The 19,246-nt window shown below is 41.2% G+C and overlaps 1 protein-coding gene across 25 annotated transcripts in view; it reads right to left on the bottom strand.

Moving 5' to 3' along the window:
* Positions 1-18,901, bottom strand: part of STRBP (spermatid perinuclear RNA binding protein) — a 79,810-nt gene extending 60,909 nt beyond the window's left edge. For 13 of the 25 annotated variants that reach the window (XR_010073432.1, XR_010073434.1, XR_010073427.1 and 10 more), the window contains exon 1: positions 18,764-18,882. The gene's annotated coding sequence lies outside the window, so the exon portion shown is untranslated. Of the gene's footprint in view, positions 1-18,602; positions 18,718-18,763 lie in introns of those variants that run through there. The other 12 variants (XM_063353345.1, XM_063353346.1, XM_063353341.1 and 9 more) reach the window with 9 other exon arrangements.
* Positions 18,902-19,246: the final 345 nt, after the last annotated feature.

Raw genomic sequence — 19,246 nt, 5'->3', positions numbered from 1 at the left:
CAAATCAACACATGAGCATTAATAGTTTAACGTATTTCCTGCTCAACCAGTCAGAAACATCCAAAACAGAATTGCCTGTAAAACTGAGCACTACAGAAAACAAAACTTCTTAAAGGGAGCACTTCCTGGCAAGTGTCTTAAAAAATAAAATAATAAAAAAAAAAATCACAAACTGGATAGTACAAAAATAATTAATAGCAAATTACTAATTTGAGACAAGGCAGAAACCACCACTAAATTCTCAATGTCTGTGAAATGTTAAATGATTTCTGACTTCCAGTAGCCTAAAGTAGGCATTCCTGCTCTTCTGGCTAAACTGGACAATGGAAACCTGATGCTACTTTGCAGTACACACCCGTTTGTGAAGCAGTCATAATTTGCCATTCACATTCAAAATCATCTGAAATTCATAACAGACTACATTCAATTAAAGTTGAAGAATTAACTAAATTAATAAAAAGGATTACATGACACTGAAATGACACTCACCATCTGCAATGTCATTTTTCCAGAGACAGAGATGGTTTAAGCAGAATTCTGGATCTATGCCTGAAATTACATCACATTCTCCAAAAGAGAATCACAGTTCTACCTCCTCCACCACACAGTGCAGTTTAGTGCCATACTGGGCTTCTCACCACCCAAGCCTTGTCCTGCACTCACATCCCAACACTAAAGGTTTATAGACCTTCAAACTCCTTGATACTTTCCATGTCTATATCATTTGTGTCCACTTCCTTACCTGCAAGGTTTTCTTTGCTCCAGAATCATACTGGGAAGCAGCCACAATGTTTAAGAGATAAAGACCAAGGACATTCATTCCCGAGCACCCTTCAGCTTAACTGAAATAGCTGCAGTGCCCCAGTTTCTTGCCTGCTGTGATTCATATCCCATAGACTGCAGGTTGACCTAAACTGCAGCCTGACAACTAACTACATTTGACACACACAACCAGCATGGGGACAAGGTCACCAAGATGTCACTCTCCCACCACGAAGAATGGGTCTTCTACAGAACTGTGAGGCCAAAGTCATATACATGGAAAAGGCTGAAAGTCCTGGCATTCCCTCCCTATGTTGGTAACAAATAAAATAAAATTTATTAAAAAAAAAAAAAAAGAGGGGGAGACTGGAGAACAAACTGTCCTACAGTAAAACTAGATCTGCTTGTACTGGTAGATTGCACTTTTCATCAATTCCATGATGCAACATCAAAACTTGTTTGCTCTACTAACTGTTTGGTGTTCTGCATCTCAAGCTAATACATATCCTGGTAATTAGTAAGATGAAAGAGAAAGGCAACATGGATTCTAAACCTCTGTGTTGTAAATAAAACAAATTTGGTAATTCTTTCTTACAAGTAATATAATGTAAATACAGTATTTGAGATTCACATTTTTCTAATGTTTACATAAAGTTTCCATTTCAAAGTATTAAAAAGTTTTTAAGAATAAATGCTATTCTTCTGACTAAAACTTGAGTAACCCCCAATGGGTTAAGCAACAGTTTCTCCCCTAGAATTTCTTCCTTGATGTCAATATGTAAAGAAGCTGGCATTTTCAATACTGCAAATCCACACTAGCTACTGTGCACATCTGCCTTTCAGCCAGTTTAAACATTCATGACTCTCCACCTCTCCGCTTAGATGCATTTTCTAGTATGTCAGTCTTGCTGCTTCAGTGACTTTATTTTTTTTTTTAATTTAATAGGAGAAGATTTAAAAGGATTTGGAAGAGATGACCACTAGACTCTGCAAGTATTGTGCAAAGAGCTCTTGTGCTCTCAGCCAATACACATCCTCCATCAGACTGTTACCATGCTTTAGTTCCACTATGACTACTGAAGTTCAGGTTCATTTTTTACTTCCTAAATGGCTATTTTGTCAAAGACCATCTTGTGAAAGGTTCTAGGTTACTAAAAGCTTCTTTAAGGGCATTTTTCTTGCCATCTCTCATCCATACAACCCGGTTATTTTATTTCTCTCTTATTCTCCTGTGGCTTAGATTATTATTTCCAGGGAAGTCTGAAGATCAGTGTCACAACATATAATACCACAGAAGCACATGTAACTATGATCTTAGGCTGTTTCAGAAACAAAAGCCTCCTCTTTTGAAACAGTCTTCCTTCACAATGTTCCAGACGTGGGCCGTGCAGTCTCACCAGCCCAGAGCAGCAGAATTCTCCTGTTGCTGCTGCACCACTCAGGTCTTCAGTTCCTCAGCAGACACAGCACCCTCAGCTACAACAACACAGAACCTCCAGTTTAATCAACGAATTTCTTCCACATGACTGACTTGAAATTGATTTTAAGTCATTCACTCAAAAAAGAGGGGAAAGGGGGATTTTTAGTAGAATTGTTGCCAAAAAGCACATGTTCCAAAAAAACAATATTCAAAGCCAATTAGTCAGTGTTAGTAATGGAAGCATTGCGAGGGAGAAGAATTGAAAAATACTGTCTGCCGGGCAGAAGCTACCAAATTTCATTTGGAATACAGTGCAAGAACCCCTACAACAGAAGCAATGGGGATAACTCTCTAGGGAAGAATACTCTCGCTGCCATCAATTTTCAGCCTCAGAATGCAATTATTTACTTCAAATGCACAATAACTCTACCAAAAGATTTCAATTAGTTTATTTAGGCATGAAAGCTAGCAACAATATCCACACCAACACGTTAGGTGGCAGAGAAAGAACTGTCAGTCTGACATTAGTGACTTAAGTCCACTATTTGTCTTGAACAAGATTTTGTAGTAGAAAGTCCTAGCTTGGCTAAGAGGAAGAAAGAGCACCACAAACATATTTAGAGACTTACAAAACTAATATTAAAAAAACCCAACAAAACTATTTCCCTGGAAAACCATCAGAGTCTAAAAATACTTTAAATTGGCTTAATCCAGCATCTTCTTGCCTCAGCAGATCTACGCTGCATGCATGTGCTGTCAGATCTGCCAACTTCAGTTGCAAAACCCATCTATTATTCTTCTCTCCAGTTAGCAGAGCACAGCTATGTAAAAGGAAAAAAAGACAACTTTCGCAGGGACCATCAGTGGCGGCAATGCTCAATTTGAAGACCACAAGGTAGGTTGCAAAATTAATTTCTCAGTGAAAGTTATATCCGTCAGTCTCAACCTGAGGAATTCCCTTCCTGAGATAAGTAATGAATTCCACAGCCCTTTTTGTTTGCTTATTTTTAACATATTGAAATAAAAAAAGTTGTCAAAATTATGCTTAGGTGTCTGTAGCACTACATTCTCCAGTGTCTTTGGAGAACGCAACTGTGTAAGTAATTGACCTTGAACTTGAGAAGTTACAATTCAATCTTTTGAATTTCAAATAAAATCGGGGGAAAGAAGCAGCTATGGGTATAAATCTTCCAATCCCACCCGAATCTCATTTTTAAGAACATGGACACAACTATGTTGGTTTGGTTCTTTTCTTTAAATTCCACATAGAGCTATGAATTAAATTAATCTCTCTTCACAGATAATGATGTCATCTCTCATGTGCCACTTCACTCTCAACAGCACGAGACTTTTTAGTTCTTCATTTGTTAACAGAAGGCTTCCTCAGCCTTTGCCATTCACTACTGTTTTCTTTAGATCAAGTAATCAGCATCATACCTTGTTCTCCCTGTCCACATTAAGCAACACACCTCTGAACAGCAAAATATAAGGCTATGATCAACATCAGTGTCTTGGAGGCAACACACTTGCCACAAGCCACAGGAACCCACTTTTTAGTGAGTTTGTGGAGGTTAACAACATGACATCCAGGTTAGGAAACAGAAGCGCGCCATAGCAAGCTGTTGCAACTCCAACGTAACGAGGGTGCAGACCCATTTTTCTCTGAGGGAAGCAAACAGACTGTGCAATCAATAGCAGCATTCAAAGTGCTCTCAGCTTTACAGGGAGATCAATTTACAACAACAAAACTCTCACTTTCTCCCCAAAGCTCACTTCATATACTATAGTTGCTAAAAGTAACACTTGAAATTACTATCAGGGGAAAAACTAGAGAAAAACAATCCAAGTTAGTTTATTTTGGGCCATTAACTGCATTTTGTGTCTAGCCACTTCAGTTTCCCTGATAACAGGAAACCTGCTGTTCCTAAAAGCAACATTGATGGGATTTATTTTATTTTTCAAAAGAAGGTCCCCTTGGAAAACCACAATCTGTCAGGGTAGAAGAGTGCACGGTCCAAGATACAGAGGACAGGATCAAAACCAGAATTAAAAGCCAGCTACTATATAAATTGATGGTATTCTCCAGAGCTTGGCAATAGGACATAAAAACCTTTCATCCCTCAGTGAGAAGTTACAAGGAAGCTGGATTAGAATCTTAACAGTTTTATTGCCTGCTTAGCCACCTATGTAAATCTGCGTCCATGTCACACCACCATCATTATTACAGGATACAACAGCAAGGAGAACAAGAACCAAAGGGACATGAACATTGAACTCTGCTCTTGTCAGCACAAAAAACTTGCTTGTTTTCAGTGTCTAAAATTATACTTTTAGTGGTAAAAGAATGTAAAATTATAATGCCATCAATCTAGCTTATTCCACAGTTCAAAAAAAATTCAACTTTAAAAACCTGAAACTTTTGTGTTAATGAGAAAAATCCTTTTTTTTTTTTTTAAAAAAGTACGTGTATGTGTTGCTTTGTGCACTGAAAGAGCACTTGCTTCTGCTGTTTTCTGAGTTCTTCTATTCACTTTGCATGGATCCTCTATTGCGGAAACAAAAGTGTCTATATTGGGCCTTCTCAGTGATACTTGGAAACTCCTACACTTCAATAAGAACCACTTTAAAAAGTTAGTTCATCATTAATTAACTGCAGAAATACATTAAAGAAAACAATAACAAGGTGAAAGAACATTCTTCCAAAGGCTTTTTGCTTGTTTTGAGAGAAACAAAAAAAGAAGTAATTAAACCTAGCCAGCACTTTCTCACATAGCATTTTGCTCTAAAGCATTTAGAACTCTAAAGCATTACACTGCAGGACCAGGAAAACAATGCCAGAACCACCAGGGCAGAACTCTCAACACAAGCAAAGGTTGTCCCTGAAATTCAGTGGACAAATACTACCAGATAGTTTCATGCTTTACTGAGACAAAATCTACAAGTTAAATTTAGAATGATGATTTCTGCAGGCACTCAGATGTTTCTGTTTTAAATTTTCTAGAAATTGCAAATTAGAACTTGGCAGACTTTAAACTGACCCAGCATGCGTCTTCTGTAATCCAAATCATATTCTGTCCTATTACTCTGTAAAACTGTTAGGAAAAAAAATCATGCCTTTCAACACATGGTTTCAGACAGGCAACAGAGACATTCCATTTATCTCTGCGCTAAGAGCAAAACTTTAGTGTTTTTTCCTCTTGGAATATCACTGTGAAAATTAAAAGCTACTAGATGAACCAAAGTTATGTCCATTGAAGAATAAGCACAGTTTGCTAAATAACACTACTTACATAACTGTATTAATTCAAAGCGGTTATGGTATTTTTTTGCCATTTACCACGGGGAGAATATATTGCATTCTTAAATACTACAACTAGATACTCAAAGTATGCAGGTGTCACCAAGCTGTTTTGTGGACACAACTGGCAATCCCTGCAAGTTCACTAGCGTTGTCTCTGCAGCCAGTCAAGAGATTAAGGTTTTTTGCTACACAATGAACAATAAATTGAATGAAACAGCTCAGAGATTACAAAACAAAGAAATCTGGGAAACTACTTCTCCATCTACTGGTAAGCAGACAGTACTACCCAATGTTCCATTTCTAACCTGTGGGAGATGGCAATCTTCAGGCTGGACTTAACAGCACAGACTGAAACACATTACTCAGTCTCTTCCATTTTGACTGCACTATCAAGCTTCAAGGTGCTTTTATTACCAAAAAGATATCAGACCTCAGCTACACACACAAGAATTCCACAACCCTTCAAAAACATTACTTTTGCACTCAGAAGAGACCCCATTGCCCAATGACTTAAGGGACTTGCCCAATGCCATGGTAAATCAGTGGTGGGACTTGGAAAAGCAGTTTTTAATTTACCATACACACTAAGCTCTGGAGCATGCTGTCTCCCCCTCCTTCTGGCTTTCCATCCTTTACTTAGGCTTCTTTAGTTTCATTTGAACAGACACTGCACTGCTGGCTGCTTTTGCTGTTCAGTCTCTCCCTCATAGGACCACAGCCATCGTTCACAGGCCAGCTTGGCAAACTGTCATAGTAAATGCTTGACAACAACTACCTGTAGATTCATCAAATTCAAATTAGCAATTCAGTATCTGAATATAGCGTGATTAAACTCAGGAATCTAATTCAGAATGTGTCCTATTTTCAGGCGTCCAATTTTTTGAGCACTCCACGCTTTTAAAAGTCAAACTGATGTGGAATCAGGAACCTTATGTGTCTTTTTCAAAAGAGGACAATGGAGTCCCTTTTTTGTTAGGCAGCAGGACACATGCAGTCTGTTCTCAGGAAGAACAGAAGCCAGAAAAATAAGAACATTTCAGGACACTAACAAGGGACCTGAGCTATTCTGTAAGATAAGGGGAAGCTGCACAGCCCAACTCTATAAAGCCCACTCCTCAGCATTAAGCATCTCACTCTGGACACCAAATTCCAGCATTTCATTTAGTTTTAAAGAAAAAAAAGAAAGGCAGTTGTCTTTGCCACTTGGCATTTTTAAAGCTCTAGGTGGCACAGGAACAGGCTATGGAGGATAAGGGAGCTCATGCTTCTTTCTCTCTTAAATAGCAAACAAAACAAACTAACAAAAAAATCAACTAATTAAAAAAATACCAAAACAGCCTTCACACTATTAGATAGTCATCTAAAACACCCAAAAACAAACAAAAAGGATGCAGCATCTGACCGCATCTCTCTTAGAAATCAGAAATTCGCAACTCCTGGATGAGCAGGAGTGTGTGCCATCACTTACCCTGCCTATACCCAAAGCACGCACCTCAAACAGTATCTCCAGCCATCCAACAGCAGTTTATAATTTCTGTGAGTTCATTCAGGATGGCTGCTTTGATCCTAGATCTGTTGACAAGGGGACTACAGAGCGTGTACTTCAATATGATGATCCCTACAGTAAGCCAAACTCTGCCAAAAGGTCACTTTCTATACCTATTGATGTTACTTTTTCCTCCTAACCCTGTCATTTCTTAGGCTCCTAAGAAACAAACAAAAGAAAAGCAAATGTACACATGCAACAAACACGTACTGCTTCCCTTGGCCTTCATACCTTCTGGATATTTGGATTTCCAGGCAAGCAATTTTGTCTCCTGTACACCAAACACAGAGAGGTCTAAAAAATACGGGCTCATCTCTTTCCCTCCATACTAGTCTTAAAAGCTAGCCTGTTTAATCGTTTCTGTGCTAGAATATCTGCAAGCTGTTCTTGTGCTGCAGCGCTCAACTGCTACAGAGAGACTGGCAAGAGGAAACCCAGTTTTGTGCTGTGGAAGAACAGCACAGAGGGCCCTGTCAACCAAGCCTGCACCAGTTCTGCCTGCTCTCCCCCTTCCCTCCAACCTTCCTGTTCTCCATGTTTCGGGAAGAGAACAGTAGGTTTTTGCAACCTCGTGACAAACTTAGAAGACATTTTTCTTTCTGAACAAGAGCAGCCAAGAAATATTTTTCAATCTTTTCCACACCAACAACCCTCTCTCTACACGGTTCTATGACTGAATGCTACAGAGTTCTACAGTATAAGGCTGTCAAGTTTTCTGATCTGTTCCAACATTCTGAAGACTTAAGATTATCTTGTGCATGCATATTATCAAACTACTATCCAATCTACCAACACAAACCCTACCCATGCACACAAAGTCTTTTCACAAGATATTACGAATTTTGTTAGAACTGAATATTTTCAGTTGGAAGGGACCTGCAATGACCATCTAGTCCAACTGCAACACACAAGGAACACAAATAATGGAAATGGAGCAAAGAAAAGAGAGGGGAAGTACAGCAAATCCCTGTACTCCTCAGCTTGCAGACAAAATTCAACCTCCTGTGTACTGTGCATGAGGCTTGCTACTGTACTGTGTGATGAGGGTAAAGAGAACTCACTGAGACAAGGTGCACCTGCTAAAACTGGCAGTAAAACCAGTGGACTACTCCGAATCAGTAGTGCCCAGCGCAAACAGAAAGCAAGTCTTTGTTCTTCTGGCACAAGAGAACTACTTTACTGTGAGCACCACATACAGATCAAACATTTACAGGCAAAAGAAAAGAAGCTAGCCAAGGGATTTATATTAAAATAAAGATTACAGATCACAGTGTGAAAGAAAACAATAAACGTACCACTGAGTCCCATGCCCAGACAAGCTCTCCTCAAGCAGTTCTTCCTCTGAAGGAGAACTGCAAGGAGACAGCCTGAGCCAACAGTTTCTACAGCAACTGCAGAAGCACTGGTACAATGATATTCAAACCCTGCAGTAACTGCAGAAGCATCGGTAAATGGATACGCCAAATACTGAAAGCACATTTGATGGTTTCACCTAGACTCTCTTACCTCATTGGGCAATTAATTGATCCCACTCAGCTTAGCTCAACTCTGTATTTGCCTATTTCTCTGAAAACTCTTCTGAATCCTCTTTACCCTTAATATTCTTTCAGAACACTCGCTCCCCTCCAAAATGTCATGGAACCCGACACAGCCATCACAGAAGGTTCACATGGGGCTGGAATGATGACTGACATAATCCTGTATGGGAGAGACCAACTACATCTTTGTATGGTGCTGCTGCAAATTCTCACTCTGGGTGGAATGCTGTTATGACAATGACACTACGCTTATGTTGCATTACTAAAAGCACAGTTGGAAGCATCTCAACGGGAACCAAAGCAGAGGTATGTTACTACCCAACTACACAGAAAAAGCAGACCCATTTGTAAAATGATAGTTATTTTAACACTAATGCACAATCCATATTAAGGAACAGAAAATACTGTACCTATGCACTTGCTAAGTTTTTCAACTAAGGACTGTAATTTATTAAAGAATGTTTAAGGCAGGCCATATCTCACCTCCTTTTTAAGAATCTGCTTTAATAAGTCACAGTGCCTCAACAGTCGTAGCTGTATCAGTAGTTCCATGTAACTCTTTGCAAGTGTTTTTTCTAAACTCCGCAGTCTTACTTTGCTTCACACTGAAATTTGGCATGAAGCTCAGGCTCCTGACCCATAGCAAGAAGTTAAACAACATTGCTCGTTTGTTTTTAAAAGGGTCAGGAAGTCTACAGTTTCGGGTTCTTCAGTGTTCAGGGTGGAGGGGAGCAACATACAGTCACCATTCAGGAACATTCAGTATTCAACCCTTGTCTGCAAAGAACAGGGGTTAATCAGAGAACTGTCAAAGATGTACTTTGTAAACTGCTCTTATTATTGGTTTATTACATAAGGCCGCATCCACAAAAACAGATTTTTGGTCAAGAGTTCACTACTTATATAATGCTGACTCCCAGCTACCTGCTCTAAACGCTATCCTTTATCTCATGGGCTAAGCAAAAGAAAAATGACTGAATTCCCACAAAAGATAAAGCAGACTGTATGGAAATAACCAACCTGCAAAAAGACAATATTATTCCCACACTAACATTAGTAGAAAAGAAACATAAACACAAAAATATTTTATTTTTATTTTTGTGCTTTTTATCAAGATTGATTCAAATAGTACCATCACTATTTAGATGGTGACAGCTGTTTTTCCCAAAATGTGAAGTACTATGAAATCTGAAGTGGAAAAGTATCTTATAAGTTGTTAAAGCATAAGCATACAAAGAAGACTTCTAGATCAAATTTATTCCTTAGCAGGCTAGTTTTGAAGGAATAAAGAATACAGTTCCAGCCAACCATCTTTTAATACAAAGTAATATAAAATAATATTTATTTACCAACTATAAACAGTGCCAGGTTTCACATAATTTGCTAAGGCTGAAAATTCAACCAAGTTTTTTGAACTGTTGAAAATACCCCAGTTACAGGAGGTTCTTGTTCGTCTCCAAGGTGGGAGTCATGATTCCTTTCTCTTACACAAATTTAGATAACTGTGTTCTCTCTTCAGCCTCCTGGCCATCTGTAGAGATGAGGAGGTGTGTACAGATGTGGGCTCAGAGCAGAACAAGCTACTTCTCTGAGCTCATATTTTTGGCAGTCACCAATTTCACCCTCACCCACCAGAAGCAAAGAAGTTATCAGCCTTGTTTCCCCCCAACTTCCCAGGATGTGCCTTTCTTCCTGGCTTTTCTAGAACACTTGTCACCGTATCTACCAGAGTACATTTATTACTGGTTTTAAAGTAACAGGTTTTGTAGGAGAGGGAAACATTTCAGGTCTTTATAGGGGAACTTCAGACATTAAGAAATTAAATCATGCGGTAAATCAGTGGCAGAACCTGAAAAGGGGCCAAATGCTCCCCTAATCAATACTTTCAGTTTAATCACCAGACCTTCTTTGCTGGATCACAGCGTTGCCCTGTGCCTGGTATTGAAGGGTTTACTCACTGGTCTTTTTACCAGTTTCAGAAGGAATGTGCACCATTATTCAAGGCTTGGCTGTGATGCACACAACATAACATCCTTGGTTACCATGCATAAGAAACACCACATTTCAAGTCTACAGAGGCCCAGTGAGACATCCACCCCTCTTTAAGGTCATCCAAAAGGCATAGCTGATTACTGTAAAGAAACAAATTAAGTCTCTATATGATTAAAGACTTGGACAACATAACCAGGTAACCAAAGAAGCTCTAATCTATTTGTTAAGTCCAATTATCTAGACATCAAATCAAGAGATCATGAAGCGTTAGGATGTTGAATAGCTGCTTACTAAACACTTTTATCTCTCTGAAAAGATGATAATCACTAAGAATCTATGACATGGCAAAGGTTTTTTTCAAAGCAAAGATGGGAGAAACCAGTTCTGGGGCATTTATGTTTTCCTCTCATCTTCTGTAGGGCTAAACCAGCTATCAGAGTAGAGAAAGAGATTAGGATTGGAAGTGGAAGAGGAGAAGAAATCCAGGTGTTCCAAGTCTCTGTGCCACATGCATTTACAAAATAATTCGAGCAGATATCCAAGATTAGATCCGAGATCTCATTTCTCAGTTCAGAAATGTCAAAAGTCTTTGTGAGGCAGATAAAATGAGCCCAGGCTCCTTCACTTTAGTTAAGAGTCCAGCCTTTGGCCTCAACAGGTTCTCAGGGAGGATTTCAGTCTAATTTAAGGTTAAAAAAAGAAAAAAAGAAATATCCAGTTCTCACTGCACTTATTGTTCAGGAAAGGAACTGCAGAAGCCGAGAACTGAGGCCGCACATTTTTTTTCTCTTTGTGTTAGGGCAAGGTGTTACATAACTAACACTCATCTAAACTATCATATTAACAGAAGACCCCACCTAGGCATGCTACATAAAAAGAAAAAAAATAGCCAGTCAGAATTATAGAATCCACCTCCATAGTAAAGTACAATCCAACCTGAAATTTCTCTTACTACTCTAAAGTCAGTCCAGGCTTGGCTCTGAGGTGCACAATTACCACAAAATATGATATTACAAGGCTAAACACTTACCAGATTTTTATGGGTACCTTCCATCCTCAGTTTCCTCTGCAAGCACTTTATATAGTCTTTTAGTTTTATAAAGTTTTATAGTCTTCCATTTTGTCCTTTATGGATTCCTTGCAACCCCTTCCTTTCCATTATCTTACTTGAAGCTCTATGTCCCCTACTGGTCCCCATGATACCTCAGCTTTCCAGTGGCTGCACGTATTCGGTGGTACTTCGCTCCCTAAAGACACACACTGTACACCTACAGCTCCCCCTTCTATTCCAGGGTCTTTTCCATTAAAGCAAATACTCAAAAATTGTCCTATTATACATATGGAAATCAAGCAAAGTAGATAAAGAAAGCAGAAAAGTACTAAGCTTGTGGAGGGTCAGAAAGCAAACTACAGCATCCCATAACCAGAGAAAAAGAGCAAGTTTCCATATGCAAAGAGCTGCCCCTTCAGCATAGAAGTATCAAAAAAAATAGGAATAAGTGACTAATTTTTCTTCTTTTCTTCGTACTGGAAAATTGATGTCTTCACCCAAACTCAGCATCAGTTACACACCTATCAGAACATCACACAGCTTCCTCGCAGCATAGCTGGAAAAACCAGCCGTGCCGGTTGTGCCGACTGCTACCACTCCCCACCGGCTCAGCGCCGCGGGAGCACCGCGGCCAGCCTGCACTTCTCACCAGTCCTTGCCATGCCCAGGACCGCGTAATTAACACCACATAAATAGCTGTTATTCAAATCCAACTCCAAAATTGATTAAATGTTAACACACATTAGTCAGCACTTTCAGATGCTCTGATAACATGTTATTTGTTTCTATGATTAACAAAAACATCCACAACCCAATGCCATTCATCTTATCTACATAAGGTTACACCGTTGGAGCCTTTAGGATCATGCTACATACCGTAAGAGAAACAGTACAGCTTCACTCTTGACAGCTGACTCCTGTAGGACAGAGAACTCAAATGCCTTTTTTTTTTTTCTTTTTTATACAAGCTGTAATTTGGTTTTTTTTTTTAAATTAACTGATTTGTACTGTCTTAACTGTAGGCTTTCACCCAGTCTCCATGTGATATGTTTAGTACACCATTCAATGCTTTGCTAAGCAGGCTGTAAAAGGAGCATTTTAGTTAAATACCTTCTTTATTCAGCTATATACCAGCTAGCAATTTTAAGACCATCACCTATTTCAACAATGGCAACTAAATTCAGTGGGGTGCAGCATGCCAGCTTGTTTCTTTGCTGAATTATATACAATCTTTTTAAAGAGCAAATATGGGGACATTCAAGAGAGATATCACGTAGAAAGGGTTAAATAGGCTCTTGGTAACAATGCTTTGGCTGCTACATAACAAAAAGTCAGAGCCACCCAATGCCCTGCAACAAATACAGAAATTTTTTTATGCCTCCTCCAAGATTAACTAGGACTTACCACAGTCCACTCTTACAGGACCCAGCCTACACCCTTTAAAATACAGAATAAAAAAGGTGTATCGATTTCACAATATCATCCACACTAGGATAAACCATTTTATGGCAAAATCTCACTGGAGGAAATCAGCAGTGTTGCATGCCCAAGAAGATCCTGCTCCCAAGCCTCAAGTCTCCTCAGCGTCTCCAGTGACTGTTTTGCCAAAGCTCATTTCTAGAAACACACAATACTTGTTTCCAAGCCAGCTTCAAAGAGGCTCCATACACACCTGTAGTCTGTTTACACTTTTCCAGGAAGGCAGGTACTGCCAGCTGAGAACTAGGACTAGAGGAAGATTTTGTTTAGAGTCATAATCAACTAAATTAATCCAATAGTTTGGGAGAAACATTTTCACATGTAACATCATACCTGTGCTTCAGAGAACTCTAAAGACACTTTAGGGCCCAATACGTAAAACACTACGCTAACACTCAAATTTGCTGTATTACAAGTCAAACAAGAAATGTGTTTAGTGAAAGCACCTCCCCTCCCAAGAATCAGAGGAAATAGAGAAGTAAAGGCCTCCAAAATCAACTTGCCCTCTTCTGCTTCTACTAAGGGGCAATTTTTAAGAGGCAACATCAGTTTCTCACCATTGAGTTCACCATAAAGCCAAATGCCAAGTTCTGCTTCAATATCATTTCACTTCTTCAGCACTAACTACATCAAAGTTTAAGGTCTAAAATCTTAATCAATTCTGTTTTCTAAGAATTCTTCAAGTTCTCTGACATCTCCTGAGTACCCACTAGCAAGAACATTCTTCCCAACCAGAAATTCAAACATTTAATTTTTCAATAAAGTCAACTTAAAGTAAATGCACAAAAAGAACAAGCAGCAGCAAAGCTTGGTTTTCTGTGCTAGCCAGACACACCCCAATTTTATTTTATTTTTAAGCATACAATTAAGAGCCATTTAATTCCCCTATGTAGACATTACATGAAAGAGAAACATTACTGTAAGAAAAGGTTATTACTATTGGTACACAAACCTTAGGACAGATAAATTAGAGCCTAGTAAAACAGCATATAATTTACATTTTGTTATGTCAATCACAAGTAGCATCTTGAGGCTCTTAAACAGTATGCCAAACCACAACATAAGAGAACTAGTTTAAATCAACCCATGCGGCAGGATCATTTAAGTTTCCACAATCCAAAAGATCCCCTAAAATGAGTTAGCAGTTTCAATTTCACAAGATTATTCCTCTTCAACATCCATTTACACTTTAATTTACCAGAATATTATGAAAATATTTTACTACAAAGAAGTTATAAAGTTTTGCACAGTTATAGAAAAATCAATGGAGTAAAACAACAAGGGCATGGGTTTTAATAATCCATGGCCTTTACTACTTGAGAAGCCAATCACCAAATGTGCAGGTGGCCCCGTAATACAGCGGCCCTGCTCAGCTGCATGGAAAATCCACGCATTGGATTAGTCTCAGGGTTCTTGGTTTTAGCCAGCAAAGGAGGAGGGACAGAGCAGCCCAATACCATGCTTTACATACCTTTCAGTAACAGCAGAACAAATTACATACCCTGAATTTTTTCTTATGCTTCTATAACCAGCACCTTGTCTACACTCCTATACCACATAGGACATTAACAGAAAGGTCAGTATATGCATTGCAAAGCAAAAGTATGAATACAAGGCAATAGATCAACATGGAGTGAGGTCCAACAATTCCTCTTCCATTCCATGATGTTTAGAGTAAGAGAACCAGAAACAGAAGGTAATTTAGCTACAAAATAGAGTCCAAAAATCCAAACTGCAACTCACTCGTATTATTCGTAAGAACTCCTATACATGCTTTTTCTTAGAGAGACATGAACTAAGGTTTTCAAAAAAGTTAAAATAGTGTAGAAACACTATTCATCTGAGTTGACACAGTGCACGTGCCACTATCTATGTTTTCTGTCCCCGTTGCTCAGTGAAAGACTTGCATATAAGAAGCAAAAACTACATAAATGCCAAGAAATACAGAAATACAACTGGAAAAAAATATCATCTTAGGTCTCATAGCTTGTATCAATTATCGTTTTTAATTTAAAATATAATCAAATATTTTCAGGTAAGGCAGCTTAGGCTTCTGTTTTCTTAAGTATGAAGTACAAAGTTTTATTTGTTAAATCCCACTGCAAGTACAAAAAATGTACTCAAACTATGACTTCTACAGAAATGTTTGAGACTTGCATTTTTCTGCTATTTAAATCTGTAACTGTTTTTCATGTTGCTTGAAACAGGAATTTTCCTTTTGATTTCATCACTGCAGCATATACAGCAGTAAAGCAATCTTTACTTGCCAATATTGCTCAGTTTATAGCAAATCCAGGACGCTACATCAGCCAAGTGCTCCTCGTGTGGATGTTGTTAGAACAGAAAAGTTGTCCCTCCCCCAACCTCAATACAAAGTAAATTACAGAAATCAAAATGCTATGCTAAAGTCCTCTGTCAGCAAGGCTAGACTTACCATAAATCCTAACTCGCCAAGAACTGAAAGTTAGCATGGCGAGGTGTAGATGGAACCTCTGCATCCTCACTCACCTAGCATCTCCCTCGGATGACCAACACATTCCTGGGTACCTTCCTCTCAACTGCCCTGAGTGCCCTCCTTCACCCAGTCTACGGAAATACACAAACGGCCACTGTTTTCCTGTTTCATATTTACGCTTAGACACATTGGCCAATTCTAGGTGTATGAACATCACCACAACCAAGGACAAGATTCTGCAAATTTCTCTTCTGTGTTTTGACAGATACTTCAAAAAGCATGCTCACAGTGGCTTTTTACACACTCAAAAGCTTGCTAACCAGCCAGGGCACTTCTCTCTCCCCCTCTTTCCAGCCATGGACGTGCTCTTCAAAGAGCTCTATTTACATGCCAAGTTACAAAGTTCAGCTGCTTCCAAAGCAACGTGGAAAAAGTGCAGCTTTTATGATTCTACAGTGCAGTTTTTCACAACATGAAGCAGCTTCTTAGACTACTTTTTTTTTTTTTTTTATTTCCAAACAGGATTTCACAGTTGAAAAAAGAAAAAAAAAAATCTCAGTTCACCCACAGGCCTTTGAGGAACATTAACTGAGGGGCTTCAAGAGAAGAGAGCTCTGTTATTGAATGAACATCCATAGAAAAAGCTGCTTACAAGTCACAAACAAGGGTCACCGAAATCTGCATATCCACTGAAGTTTCAACTACTCCTTTCACATTTAGGCATGGCATGCCTTTTGCCATCTTCTGTTATATCTTTCCATTTATTCCCTCTTTCTTCTCAGTTGCTTCGGAACTTTTGGTGTTAAATCAATCATGTCTGAAATTCCTTCTTCTAGGACAAACCACAAGGCTGGATTTGGTCACTTTTCAGCAACACCCATTATCAGTTACCACCTGGGGCTCCCCCCAGCACCAAACACAAGTATTTCTAGAGAGGTTCTATCTCCAGTTCCCCAAAAAATTAAGTCCTAGACTTCTACCTTGCATTTAACCTGTGAACCACCTGGAGCAAGAACTGGCACTTCAGCATCTTCTTTGTGGAGAGATGACAATATTGTCAATAGTAATGATGTTTGGATTAACAGCCTATGCAAATAAAACCCCGTTATAGAAACAGGAATAAGAAAGTTAGCAAGGACTAAAGACTCCACTAGAAATGCCAAAGCAGCACTGGACTTGTACCATCAATGACAAGATTCTGAGAAAGAGAAAACTGAAAATATTAAAACTTTACTATTAGCAATCCTTACCCGCTCTTCTCCCCATCTCTCCCTTCATTCTACACCATGAAGCAGAGGAAAATGATTGTAAAGTTCCAGAGAGAAGAAAGTGACACGTGCCAAGAACTTCCAGAGGCAAGTCCAACTTCCTAAAAATGACCAGGAATTTAGTAGAAGCTACCTCCAGCCACAGTTGGCTGACATGGATTTCTTCTTCCTCTCTACACTGGCAGGAAATAACTACAACCCAGGTTTTACACATTTCTGATGGCCCATCTTATAGGTGGACTATTTAAATCCTTAGAAAACACTTTTGCTTTTCAGACACTATGAGCAACAGCCTTGTACAAATAAAGCAATACAACCTCTACAGAGACACTGTCAGGCCTTCCTCCCTTCCCATTACAAAAGTTTTGTTTTTAAGGCCTCCCCTCAAAATACAGATAGCACTTTTCCATCTTCCTTCCTTCCTGCAAATACTAGGCCCTCTCTACCTCCACAGTTGCTTCCTTTGGGTCTCTCAAAAATGGTTACCATATCTTTAAAAATAAAATAAGACCAAGTTTTGCAAACCTTCCTTCTCCATTCTTTCCAAGGATGTTAAATTATTCTGCATGAATGAAGGAAATTATTTTAATTTTCTGTCTTTACCCTAGAAGGCTATGTTTCAAACACTCACTGGAACAAACAGCTATTTTAATTTAAGTTAAATAGCCCAGCTATTTTAATTTAAGTTAAAGTTGCACAAACACTTTTTTGGAACTTGGGATTTGAAATACCTTATGTTCTGACAACAATGCCCAGTTAAGTCTTTCTTTACTGTAGCCACGCTTAGAATTTCTAAGTTTTCAGAACAAAGTACGATAACTTTTTTAAAATGTTAACAAACTCTAGAATACAGCTAAGAAAAAAAAAACCCAAATTCGGACATGTTCAGGACCCCCCATTTTATAAGTTTTTTGTACTACCGTGTTCTGTGCATGAGGTATTTGGAACACACACTCTCTGGAGCAGGACATTTTCTTCTTACTTTCTGTAAATCACACGGTACCATTTTCAGAGCCATGTAAATAAATAGTAAGACATTTAGCTAGACAACGCATATTTCTATGTTGATTTAAAACTCAAGTTTTGCTTTACTTCAGGAGCCTGCATGAGACCCCTCAGTTATCCCGTCTAAGTTCTCACTTCCAGAAAAATTAGTGGGTTAATGATTAACAAAATCCAGTGCAAAGCAAATGCAGAACGAAAGAGGAGGAGGAAGCAAAACAAAACCAAACCCAGCGATGATGTTTCCCTCAGACCTGCGGCGGTACCAGCGGGACGCGGGTCCCCCTCGTTGGGCGCGGAGGCCGGTCACCGGGAGCACGGCCGCGTCCCCGGGCAGCGGTGGGGGGGGGCCGGGCCATGCGCCGCCACGGCGCGGCCGGAGCAAACTTTGGCGGGGGAGCCATGGCTACCGCGCAGCTCGCCCGCCGAGCCCGGCGCTGCTCGCAGTCCTCCCCTCCCACGGCACCTGGGCGGGCGATGGCGGGCTGTCAGGGACGGGACTGCCGGCCCTGCCCGGCGGGGGGAACCACCTCACACACCGGCGGAGTCCCCCCCCACCCCCGCACCCTGACCCGCCCGCGGCCACCTGCGCGCCCGCGGACAGGTACACAGCCGGGGGAAGGGCAGGGCGGCCGCCTGCGCGCCCCGAGGCGCCGAGCCCCTCATCTCCGCCCCCTCAGGGATGGCGGCCCCTCAGGGCGCCGAGACCCCCCCTCACACATACACCCCCCGCCCCAACGGCCGCCGCGCGCGCAGCAGCGCCCCCCCCCTCCCCTCCCCTCACGCACCGCCTCCCGCGCCGTGTCCTGCCCTTGCCTCCTGCCCGCAGTGCCCGGTGCAGTGGGAGGAGCGGTGCCCGGCGCCCGCCTCCCCTCAGGGGCGCGCAGGGAGGGCCGCCCGCCGCCCGCCACCCCTCCCCGCCGCCGGCCCCGCCGCGCGCCCGCCTCACCCCGCTCGCCGCCGGCCCCGGCGCAGCCCCCCCGGCCCCGGCCCGGCTCCGTGGCCCCGTCCGGCTCCTCCGGCTCCGCAGCGGCGAGCGGGGCTGCGGCACGTGACAGCGCCCGGCGCCCCCATAGGCTGGGGCTGCCGGGCAACGTGAGCCCGCCCCCTCCCTGCACCTGAGAGAGAGCCTTACGCCAACTGCGTAGGGGGATGCCGGGCCGCCGCGCCAATTCCGTAGCGGCGCGGAACCAGTCGTTTCCTCCCTCCTCGCGGCCAGCCCAGCGCAGCCTTACGGAATTGACGTAAAGCTGCTGGGCTCGGCCCGGCCGGTTTCCTACCTGGGGCCGCTACTCCTTGCGTAAACCGCGTAATCGCGCCCGCCGCCCGCGGAGAGGGCTCCCTGCAGTTCGCAGAGCTCCTGCAGCCACGCGGGTTAGCAGCGGCCAAGCCTGCACCTAGGAACGCCACTTACGTAAAGCCCCTCAAAGAG

Source organism: Chroicocephalus ridibundus, chromosome 15 (assembly GCF_963924245.1).
Source record: "Chroicocephalus ridibundus chromosome 15, bChrRid1.1, whole genome shotgun sequence".
NCBI lineage: Eukaryota > Metazoa > Chordata > Aves > Charadriiformes > Laridae > Chroicocephalus > Chroicocephalus ridibundus.
This window is presented reverse-complemented; position numbering and strand designations above follow the sequence as displayed.